The sequence below is a fragment of the Egretta garzetta genome, unplaced genomic scaffold (genome assembly GCF_000687185.1).
Source record: "Egretta garzetta isolate BGI_Z169 unplaced genomic scaffold, ASM68718v1 scaffold404, whole genome shotgun sequence".
NCBI classification, from domain to species: domain Eukaryota; kingdom Metazoa; phylum Chordata; class Aves; order Pelecaniformes; family Ardeidae; genus Egretta; species Egretta garzetta.
In genome coordinates, this window is record NW_009259323.1 from 274,191 (window position 1) to 286,580 (window position 12,390).

Below are 12,390 nucleotides of genomic sequence, written 5' to 3' on the forward strand. Positions count from 1 at the left end.
AGAGCCCTTCCTCCTCCTCCTCCTCATCTGCCCCAGCAAGCGGCTGGGAGTGCAGGAGAGAGGCCCTCTCCTCCCACTGTGGCTCATGGGGAAAGGGACGGAGCGAGGACCAACCTGGTGTGGAGACTGCAATTACACCTTGTGGGAAGCAGCTTCTGCAAAAGCCAAGTGTCTCCTGTTGCCCCTGGGCAGAAGCAGGTTCATCAGCTGGGAAGCGTGATGGGAACGTCTCCTCTCAAATCCTGAAGTCGTCTCTTCTGGTGACAGGATACTCTCCTTTTGAAAAACAAAAGCTAGAGACCACTTTTAGCATTTTGATTTCAGAGGTCGGTATATTCAAACGTTCATTTATTGGATCTCTCTTTTGCAGGGGTGTGTCCATTTATAACTGCTCCATATTTTTGATTGGGGTTTTTCTCGTTCTTTTGTTGAGTTCCAGCGAAACCAGGAACTTTTACAACCCTCTTCTGCACTTTTTCCATGTCCGTGCTACACGCAGAGTAACTGGGAACAATAGCACTCACGGTGAGAACTAAATCATGCCTAGAAAAGAAGCAGAGCGGGTGTGGTTGCTGTACAGAAGGACGTTATACTAAATTGCTGCTCAGGAGGGGCCAGAGCCTCCACTGACCACCACGGTCACCACCGCCAGCACCTCTCACGCATCAGCAGGCTGTCAGGGATGCTCTGGGGACCAGGCACCCCAGCTGCTCTTGTCTCTAGGGTGCTGCGTGCCCAAAAACTCCATGCTTGGGGATGAGTGTATCTAATACTTTTTTGTTTCTGACACCTACTTTGTATTTTGCAGCACCAGGATGGAGTCACACTGGAAAACCCAGGCAGGATGAATTAAGTGGGCCAACATATATTCAAGTCAAATAAATTTGCAGCTGCCACTGAATCATATTTAAAGAGCAATTGATTTGGGGAGCTACAAAGTGCACAGTGACTCATATTTTTTGAAGTGGCCTGTGCTATTTATTTGTTATGCTTTTTAGCACATATAATATTTATTTTCTTGTTTGATTTCTGCAGGAGATTTCTGCAACCGCAGTGTGTCTATACGTCTGCATGTGGTCCACGTTCCCCGACTACCTCGGAGGTGCCAGCCCGGAGGCTGCCTCCCATCTGCGGCACTGAGAAGGGAGCAGAGGGCTGTGGCTCCATGAAAAGCTTTTCTGCTGCCACTGCAGCAGGACTGACAACGCACGCCCCGTGCTGCTGGCCAGACCCCTTTCCCTGGAGAGATGCTGATTTCTGTCCCACTTTGGCTAAGCAGGGCCTCCACGCTGGTGGAGGCTTTTAGCTGGGATGTGATGGGGGAGAGATGATTTCTTGGACTTTTTTAGCTAGAAAAAAACTAGGCACGTTTTTGGCCCCTCTTTTCTGAAACAAATGCAGTGAGCTGAAGAGCCTAAAACCTCCCACCTAGAGGTTGCTGCTCATTTAGGCAATCTCAGAGAGGTGCCTTTCTTTTAGATTCAGGTTATGCTGTCACAATCCTTCTTTATACCCAGGGATTATCTGTAAAACCTTGTCTTTACAGCAGTCCCCATTAAAATATAGTTTACATAGAAAGTATGTGCAGTCCAGCACTGTCAGCATCTGGCAGGGGTCTGAGTGGGTGTCTCTGGGACACAGTCCACGTCTCTGTGACCTGCCTGGGAAGTTGTACCAGGCTGCTGGTGGGGACTCACAGAGCCGTAGGTGAAGAAAGAGACAATATATGTATATAGAGATGATCAGTTATTTCAGAGGTATGGTGGAACATCAGCTCTACAGTGAAACACTAAAGTTTGATTTTAATGTCTTTCCACTTAGCTGCAGGCTACAATTCGATTAAAATTCAGATGTGAGGAATTAAAGTGTGAATCCTCATTGCCCCTCAGGAGCTGCATAATGAAAAGCAGGCAGCATCCAGGACACCTGCCTGCACTTCTGAGCATCAGCAGCACCATGGGCAAGTATGAAGGATGCAGTGAGGCAGGAGCAGTAATTGCCCTTTTCAGGCTTCCTTGCCAATAATGTGGTGGGACCAGTGAAAGTTTCTGCTGTCAGAAATGTGTGTTTTTAATATAAGTCTGTTGATGAAAAAAAAAAATCGCTGGAAGTACCTGAATGTCTTTTTTTCTCCTGAAAAGCCCAGGGCCCCCCAGGGTGCGGTCTGCCCGCACGAGGAAAACTGAGTGTGGCTGGCGTGCCCAGGGTGGGAAGGAACAGCAAGAGCCCCTCTGTCAGATGGGTCAAGGCAGGGAGGGGAGGCAGAGGTTTGGTATTAAGTGGGTGTGATACAATGCACCCAGGCATGACAGGGTGGTCAGTGTCCTGGGGGGGCACCCGTGTTGTCAAGGGATTATGTTTGGCCGTGAAACAGCAAAGGAGCATCAGCTGAGTCCTTAAGCATGGACGAGACAGGGCTGCCTGCAAGGACTGAGCACGTTGCAACCTCTGCTCCTGAAGGGAAATGTAAAAACAATTTTCTTTTCCCCTCTCTGCTCAACCACCTGGATTAGAGCTTCCCTAAGGATCCTTCCCTGGCACTGAAGGGATTGCTAGAGACATCCTGGATGTCTGAAAGCAAACGCAGTATCTGCCTCGTAAAGCCCCCAGAATTCCCAGCTGTGCAGGCTCCCATCAATGCATAAAAAACACAGTCATGGAGCCCAGACAACAAAACGCTGGAGAAAAGACAATCAGGGCTCGCTTCTGCGCCTCTGGCTTTGATGGCCCAAGGAGGAGCACGAGCTGTGCTCGCTCGTCAGGTGCTTGCAACTGTCTCCAGGAGCCTCTCAAGGATGTTTTGAAAATGCTTGCTGTAGAGCTTAATGGAAATTATTGTCAATGATGTGTTGAACCAAATGAAGCACAGTTGCACTGAACCAGATATCGTACATATTTGTTTTACTTTCAATACTGCATTTCACTGGTTTGTGTATGGGTTTGCCTCTGTACCCTATGTGTGTGATCCCCGTCCCATTAGTCAGGAGCGGTGTTTACAGCCACCGCAACCCTGCAGCCGGGGCCAGCAGTAAATAGGGAGTTTCGAAAGCAATTGGCCAGGTTCACCTCTGGTATTTATTGGGCTGCTGAGCACCTATAATTTCCCTGCCAATATTGATGACCTGTAATTTACAACCCCCACCTTATGCTAATTCATTTTGTCTCGTTGAAGGGAGGGTCGCACGCTGCTGAGAACTTTTGCAAAACCACAGAGAATCAAATTTTAAAATTAAATAATATCTCCCCCCATCCCAGCAATAAAACAAGCGGGGTTTTACAGGTGTTGGGGCACAGCGAGGAGGGCTGGTGCTGCTCAAGATTTCTAACAGCATTGACCGTCTTTGCTGTGCCCTCTCTTTCTTATACACAAAATTTAGGCTGACCTATGGACGGATACAGAGCTTGGATATGCAGGAGCTTTTGATCATGCAGCCTCTACATGGCAATGTGCTGTATTGACCAGAACTAGTGAAACCATGATCCTACAGCCCTATTGCTGTTGTTTATGGCCAAACATGCTGTCGTGGTTTAACCCGGCTAGCAACTAAGCACCATGCAGCCGCTCACTCACTCCCCCCTCCCTCAATGGGATGGGGGAGAGAATCGGGAAAAAAATAAAAGGTTAGAGCCGAGGGCTGAGATAAAGGCAGTTTAATGAGAGAGAATAATAATAATAGTAATAATGAGAATGATAACAGAATATACAGAATATACAAAACGAATGATGCACAATGCAATTGCTCACCACCCACCGACCGATGCCCAGCCCGTCCCGAGCCGCGAGCAGTCCCCGAGCCGCGATCAGTCCCCCCGCAAATGACCGACCGACTAACTGCCCCCGAGCATGACATTATATGGTATGGAATAGCTCTTTGGTCAGTTTGGGTTAGCTGTCCTAGCTGTGCTGTACTTGTTATGCACCTGGCCGAGCAGGAGAAGCTCAAAAAGTCCTTGAGTAGTCTGAGCACTACTTGGCAACAGCTGAAAACATCAGTGTGTTATCAACATCCTTCTGGTACTAAATCCAAAACACAGCACTGTGCTAGCTACTATGAAGAAAATTAACTCTATCCCAGCTGAAACCAGGACACGTGCCCATGTTAGGAAGCTCATGAAGAGAGTAAATCTCAGTGGTTGGAACAGATATCCCCGAGCTGACCTTGCACCACGATCAGTCTGTTCAGGAGCTTGGCTGTGAGCCTTGCAAGGAGCTCAGGTTGTTTCTTTTCTGATGTGTGTTGTGTTGCATTTTTGTTCGTGAGTTTTACCCTTCTTGTGCCATTTACTCAGGCTCAGTGGTGGTCTCCAAATTTGCCTCTGTCCCCTCTGGTCTGACAAATCTCGGCTTTAACAATTCTTTATGCAAGTAGCTGAAATGTTCCTCTACTGCTAAAGTATTGGACTGAGCAGCTTCTGTGTTTTCCCTTCACAGTCAATATCCTTCTGCTGGACAGAAAGATAAGGGCACAGACTTTTAGTGCAGTCACAACTCAAAACTGAGGATTTATACCCGTACAGCTTCTGCGGTAAAGTACCCTGTAACGAGATAGCTGGTTTCATTAGATGCTGCTGATACTCCGCACGCTGCAGTATCTCAGTGGTGCAAGCACATTTCATGACGATTTTTTTATTTCTGAAGAAATAACTTAGCAAATAAACCCTTCACCATTGCTCCTGTGGTGCAGTTAAGCCTTAGCAGCTGTGCCTAAATCTGCCTCAGGGCAGGAGAGCATGCGAGTTTAACGTACGCTCCCTTGCTTTCGGGAATATCATGAAGAGGCACTACATCTTATCCTGTGGCAACTTGAAACTTCTTTTTGAAGCACTGCTTTTGGCAATGTCCACTGGATAGTCCCACAGTGTTCCCCTGGCCAGGTTTAGGAGCAGCTCAGAGGGTACTAAGCTGCTTTACTACTGGGGGAGCTCAGCTGATGGATGGAGTGCTTCCACATCGCTGACAGTTACTAAATTTGCTCCACTTGGAACCATTGAGCTGTTCTTGCTCGGAGACAGATTTGTTAATGTATTTCCTGACAGCAATCAATAATTTATTTTATATTCATTGTGAACTTTAATTGGGAGTGAACCTAAAGATGGATTGCTTGGATATAAGAACTATTGATTGCTGCAGAAAGCCCTCTTAGCAGCTTGCATTCTGGAGAACAGGCACATACGGATGCTTGCACTGCTTTTGTGATGTTAGGGGAGGTAAGTGGTAGCCCTTCTGCCAGAATATAGCTGGGTTGTGTCATACCTGACTTCAGTTGGATCTTACGACTTTCACATGAGCAGTGCTCCAGGGATCAGCATGAGTGTTTGCAAAAGGCAAGCAAAACCTGGCTTCTAATACTTTTCTCGTGAGAGTAAAAATAATATATGACAGAAGTTTGTAACTTGTTTTGATATCATAATGATAAACGATAATTTACTAAGGCATACAGGGGTTGTTAGAGTTCAAAATTTTCTATCCTTAGTGCTAATTATAAGGTAACAGAGGTGCATTGCTGTCTTCTATATGGAAAGAAATTCCCAGGTACCAAGGTAGCATACAGATTATGCCATGTGCCCTGAGCAAAAGAGCAGGGCAGTGCTGGATTGCACTGCTGGATTGCCTCATCAAAAGCCTCTTCCCTCCTTATTGCTCCATGGGGAATGATATACACAAGCCCTCCATCTGGCACAGGCCACTTTTCCTGCATCCTGGCTGAACTGTGCTGGCTGGAGCAGCTTCCTCTGCTGGCACTTGCTCCTTGTCCATCCCCACCTGTGGGAATGGGAAGGAAGATGAAAGTGATCTTCATCCTGCCGCATTCCTGGCAAGATGAGGAGTGTTGAGCTCCCTGTTTCCTCCTTGTGATAAGAAAGACCTGTATCACCAGTTCTAGGAATCAAAACCAAGGTGATTTTACTGATGTTTCAGAATTTTTTTTTTCTTTTTTTTTTTCCCAATTCCTGTCATGTTCTTAAAGCTAACCTGCAATCATAGGAGAGGAGTTGGTCCCATTTGCCAGTGGGGAACAAAAGGATGAAAGTGTGCAATGGTAAACTGTTCAGCCTGGAGAATATACAGTCTACAGAGGGGGAGGTAGTTATCTGCAGTGACTAGTAATCCTGTGCAAAAAGTGTTCTTGAAGTTATTGCCCAGACTAGAAGAACAGCGAGGACTTGCAGAAGACATTGATTAACCCAGCATTTCTGTTGGCTGTTGGAACTTGTATATGGTAAATGAGGACGTAATTATTTCATGAATCATAAAGCATCCCCATGCTAGCACATCAAAGCTCAATGCTGGTACATTCTGCTGCATAGACATAACAAAAAAAAGAGAGATTGATGGGGATGATATTAAAAGCCCCACTGTAGTGTATTCTGGAAATGTGTAGAGTTGAAGCTGAGTATTGTATTTTGCTTTTTTCCTGTGACATTTGTTGGAAACATTTCCCTGCTTGTAGCACTTCACTTACTGCCTAACAGTGGAAAAGAATTACATTTGGCTATTTTTTTTCCAAGTAAAAGCTAGAAAAAAAGCCAAACCTTGGAAAAGGATGAAGATACAAAGCTGGCTTAAAAAACCCCAGATAACTGAGATTTTTGACTTTCTGAAAATCTACAACTCGAACTTCAATTTCCCACCCCTCTCCTGACTGTCTCAAAACATGTATAAGAAATTAAGAAAAAGAGCAATGTAAAGAAATAGTGTAACTAAAATACCAAGTTGCCCCACTCCTCTTTATAACTATATATCTCAAAGAGAGCAAGCAAGGGAAGACTTTACAAGAAAATTCCTGTATGGCTTACAAACGAAGGCCGTTGTAGAAGAACACCTGAGTTACCAAAGGAATGACTTGACTGAGTCCTGCACCGAGTTCTTGGGCACAGCCCGCAGCCTTCCCTAGCTCCCCTCTCAACCGCCACCAAGGAAAAGTACTCACAGGGCGCTTGAGAGTGGTATTTTATTACAATATAGCATAAAGAAATCTATTTTTAAAATTGCTTTTCCTCCACATCTAAAATTCTGCTTCACTGAGATTAGCTGGAGGAAAAACATGATAAACTCCAAAGTGAGTTTGGAGGAAATGAGAAGTTCCACTGCTATTTATTTTCTTTGAGTGAAATCCTTTGAGGTAAGGGAGTACTTCGGGCTGGGGCTGGCAGACTGCAGTTGGTAAAGGTTGTTATTTGCCAGCTCTTATGTGCCCAAGGAAGGCTTCCAGACCAATTTAGTCAACTGAAGATGAGGAAGTCCTTGTTACAAATGCAAATGTTGCAATCATACAAGAATCTGCAAGACAAAATGGGTAAAACATGTTGTGTGTCTGCTATGAAAACTTATACTCTGGATGGTGAAAGGAAGTGATGGACTGTCTGGTCCGAACTTTGCCCGTTTATACGAAGCTGGCATGATAGAGCTGGTAAAATCGACTGGTATTTCTCAAAAGAAATAACTCGATCAGCAACCTTATCATGTACAAGTTCAAAAAATAGGATTAAAATGTCAGTGTTACTTTTATTTTAGTCCTTTGTGTTCTCAAACTACAGAGGTTATTGTAGCACTGGACAATGTAAGGATGTAAGTGGCATATTTGGGTCAGATACCATCTTTGTAACTGCTATGTTAAATTTTGCAACCACTCCAAATTCCTGAGGCACTTAAACCTCCACTTGGACTGGGTGGCCTCCTTTCTGCCTGGATGTTAGTTACGGACCGTACTCCCTGCAGTAGTCTTCTCTGATTTCCCCATCTTTCCCTTCACTCCTTTCACATTTCATTTATCTTCCCAGACTCCTAAGGTTTGGATCAATCACACACGGAATGCTTTTTGCTTTTTTTCCTCCAGACATGATGAATTTTAATGTTTGGTGGCCAAAATAATTCCCCTTTCCTACATACTTTAATATTTTGACTGCGTCTCTCGAGTGAGATGCTCCATTTACATTGGAAATGTTTCTCTGAGAACTGCAGTGATATTTATGCTGATTTCTTCCCGTTCTGCTGTGGTTTTGCCTGGAAGAGAAGGGCAGGCTGTCAAAAGAGCCTGTGATTCTCTGCTGCCCCAATAATTGTCATTTCCATTGGTGGGAGACTGTATGGAGGGCAGAGAGAGATGAGACATTCAAAGTGGTATCAAGAAAAATTAGTTGTCATGTTGGTGTTTTACCCTCATTTTTACATTTGCGGAAATGACTGTGGATGGTGACAAAAGGTTGAAAATCAAGAATTGCTCATGCAGGGCCTATCTGTGTCATAACTGTCATTTAAAATGCTAATGTGTGCCAGCTCACACCAGGCAGTTATCTCTTCTTCCAAGCACGGAGAAAAACTCTGATATCTGGTAGGTTTGTAATGTAAAAGCACTGAGTCTGCAAGGAGAGACGTTTCAAATATCTTTTCACCAAGCTTTGATATACTTTTAGTGCCACTTTCTTTTGAGAGCTGCCTGGAGCTGCCCCTACCGGCGCTGGGATGGTGAGGAAGCGATGCCTATTTCTCTGCCCTAAAGCACGAGGCTGGAAGCTGGCGTTTCCCTGTTCCACTGTGGGCACCAAGGGTGTCTGGTGCTTGCAGCTCTGGGCAGCGAGAGAGGCCATGAGGCCGTCTTTCCTTGCAGGAAATATCTGGGAAATCAGAATCATAGAATCGTTTAGGTGGGAAAAGACCTTTAAGATCATCAAATACAACCGTAACCTAAAACTGCCATTGGATGGGAGAGGCTTTCCTTGCTGGTGTTCCTGGAAAGTGGCTGGTGCCTCCTGGGTGCTCCTGGAAGTGGAGATGGAGTAGGACAATGTGGTAGAGCACTGCTGGGACAGTGAACCTCCCTCTAAGGAGTTTTATTTCGGTAACCTCCTTGGGGAAATTTCCAGTTCACACTGTGGGAAAACAGCAAGAATAGGACATAGGTATGCTCTGCTCTGAAAAGATTTTTTACGAGGCTTCACCAGCCTCAGCAAACACGATTTATTGCTGCTCAAATCCCTTTCTCCCTCTTGGAGGTTGGAGTAATACTCACGGAGCCGCTCCAGATGGTCGGCTGCTGAGCAGTTCCTGCTGCACATCCCGGCCGTCGGGATAGGATACCAGCCTGTAGGAACAGCCACGAGCCGGCTGCCTGCACTCGGCAGATATTACTTTTAACTCCAGGTTAATAAAGCTACTTGAAAAAAACAGCTCCATAGGATTTGCTGTGCATTAGCAGGGACCAGAGGAGTCAGGGAACTTTGGAAACGTACTGTGTATGGCTGGAATCAAGCTGTCTGTAGCTGTGGGTGAGGCAGAAAGCTGAGGGCTTTAAAAATACTGGAATGTTTTTTTATCACAAAGTATTTTCAGTGTTTACTGCTTGACAAATATGCACCTCGCCTCTCATTTTAGAATAATTTTAATTTTGTGAGGCATGAATATGCAGATCTATCAGGCATAGAATGTGTTCAATATAGAGAAAGTACAAATCCTGAAAGTAACTGTTTTCTAAACTGCAGCATGCAAAAGGTAAGAGGAAACAAAAAGTGCTCATGCAGCGCACGAGCTCGCTTCAGGAGCTGCCAGCAGATCGCTGCATCTCCCGTCCACAGCATTGCACCGGGAAGGGGGCATGGATGGTGCGGTTCACTTTGGCAGGCGATGCCAGTCGAAACACCTGGAGAAAGGCTGCTGCAAATACGCGTTTCTGGGTACTCCCACTGCAATGCCTCACATGCTCAAATTAAGTTCGCCAGTGAGTATCTGCAGAACTGCAAGCAGCGAATCTACCTCGTCACAAGCAATTAAAACTTAATAGAGCTTAGTTCCTCTTCCACCCGAGTTCTGCGTTTGACTTTGTTAATGGATTCTGTTATAATATATGGACAATGTTCAGAGTGAATTGTTTCTAGCTCAGGTGGCGGTGGGATTGCGTTACCTTTTCTTTTTAGATAAAACCAAGTTGTAAAATTTCTGAACAGGAAATACTGTTGCTTAATGGATATTGTTCGCTATTTGTAATATCAATGCAAAATGATTGCAAGGTGAATACAAACATGCTCACCCTGAACCGGTAATTTTGTTCATTCTTTATACTGCTGATAGATGCTGAGAACGTATATTGCCCCAGAAAATTGTGTTTAGTGCAGTTATCAAATGTCAGAGTTGTGGGCATAAATACTTAGAATGATGTTTTGAAAGAAACTATGCTATAAGTAGACTTTAATAGGAAATGTGTGTGATTACAGTCACGCACATAACTTGAGGTAAAGTTATGTATAAAGAACTTATCTTGTAAATTGCTTTATAATAGCAATTGTTAATGTAATTTTTAGTAATTTTTATGTCGTGTTTATACTGTGAGATGCCTGCCAGAGAGTCTACAGCAAACTTAAGGTGGATATCCTGCAGAGAAATACATAACAGACATCAAAGCTTTGTAGAAAAGTATGCTTAGAACAATTTTATTAATGAAAAATAATGTTTGAGCAACCCTAGTACATGTATTTTCAGTAAGAAATCCTTAGTGACAGAGGTCTGCTGACCAGACCTTTCCAGCTTTCCCCTGCCCAGCAGGCCTCTCATCTCCTGGGGGCTGCCCAGGGGCACGGCTGTGGGTTTTGGTGCTGAGAGCCCCCAGGTAAAGCCTGGGAAAACTTGCCTGGCTTTCAGGGTGGAACCGTTAGAAGAACACTGGAGCACAATTAGCACTTGATTTGTTTGCCAAGTCCTTAGCCAAAGAAAAAAAAAAAAGGTGTATTCTGTGAAATGAAATGGAACCTGGGCTGTAAAAAACCCAGCTTCTGGCAGGTAAGTAAGCAAAGAGGGTCAGGAAGTTTCTGTGTAGTTAGAAGTTTGGAATTGATTTGAAACTTGGACAACAGCCTGTGTTAGATGTGCATTAGAGACATTATCTTGCCGTGGGAGTAAAAAGAGTTGCAAGTGCATTGTATCTAGAGGGTCAGGAGTTTTATAGCTACAGTCTATTTAAATGGCAAATTTCACTTTCTTTCTAATGGAAATAAATAAGTAAAAAGGTGAAGAACTCACAAACTGCTTTTTGTAAAACACTGCGAGTGGGCACATTCCAAGACTCCAGTTTTCCATCTGGGAACATTTGTGAAATATCCAGCATGTGGCTATGTCCACGTCTCTTCTCAGCAGAGGTGCGTTCCTCTCGAAGTTTTGTAAAGGTAAGTCGAGATCGGCACTGGCTCGTGCAAGAGGTCATTTTCAAGGACAGCAGTAGAAAAAATACACACAAAATATTATTTCTTCTGCAAACGAGATACTGAATTTCTCACCAGCTTGAGTGCAGTGATGAGTTGGTTCCCTGCGCCTGAGTTTGCTTCAGTTGCTGTTAATGATGTGAAGAGAACAGAAGTGAACCTGAAACTGCTGACAGCAAAATCTGTTAGAGAGTTACTTAACCAGAATCTCTTTTGGTCTGAGGTAGATGATGCACTGGCTTTGAGTTTTTAAATTTCTAGATAAAAGACAGCTTTAAAGGCGAGCAGTGTTGGAGATATCCAACTCTCCAATGGTGTGGTATGCTCTCAAAGGTTGTTTAACCTTTCCTTTAGGGTTGAAGCTGGCACCTTTCAAGCCAAGGGCATTCACCAAGCTGAAGTTACAGAGGTGCTGTGAGGAGATGGTTGCAGTCTTGGCTGGAAGGGTACCTATGGTTTCTTAATTCATTTTGCATCAAGTTCTGCCCTGAATTGCATTGCTGAAATTCCTATAGCTTCATTAGGGTTGACTGGGTTTAACTAAGGCATTATTTGCCCTAAGAATACCTACAGTCAAAAATTTGCTGAATGTTGGAGGTTCAGTAATTAAAGGTGTGTTTACAGGAAACAATACAGGCAGAATGGCAGAAGAGTAACAGTTCCCAAATCAGAGTGTGCGGCCACATGAAAGAGGGAAGAAAACTGTGAAGAAACTTCAGGGTTGCCACCCCGCAGTGTTACAGGGACAGGTGAAGCAATTCTGAGCTTTCCAGTAGCAAACGCTGTGGTCAGGAGAGCAACTTGGGGTTGGCCTTTCACTTGGTAATGATGCTGGTCCCAAATTAATCCCCCGGAGAACACTAGGAGATGGTTTGGTACACCTATCACTCGCATTCGCTAAGTCACCGAGGACTGCCGCTGCCTCTTGCTGCCCTCCCTGCTCTTCCAGCAGCTCTCCTGGTGCAGCCTGCTCCCGGAGACAGCCCCCGCCGGCAGCTCTCCTGCCCCTGTGCACCTCAGCTGCTCCTCCCTGCCTCCTTCCATCCCTCCATCCCTCCCTCCTTCCATCCCTGCCTCCTTCCATCCCTCCATCCCTCTGTCCCCCCATCCCTGCCTCCTTCCTTCCATCCCTCTGTCCCCCCATCCCTCCTTCCATCCCTCCATCCCTCTGTCCCCCCATCCCTCCCTCCTTCCATCCCT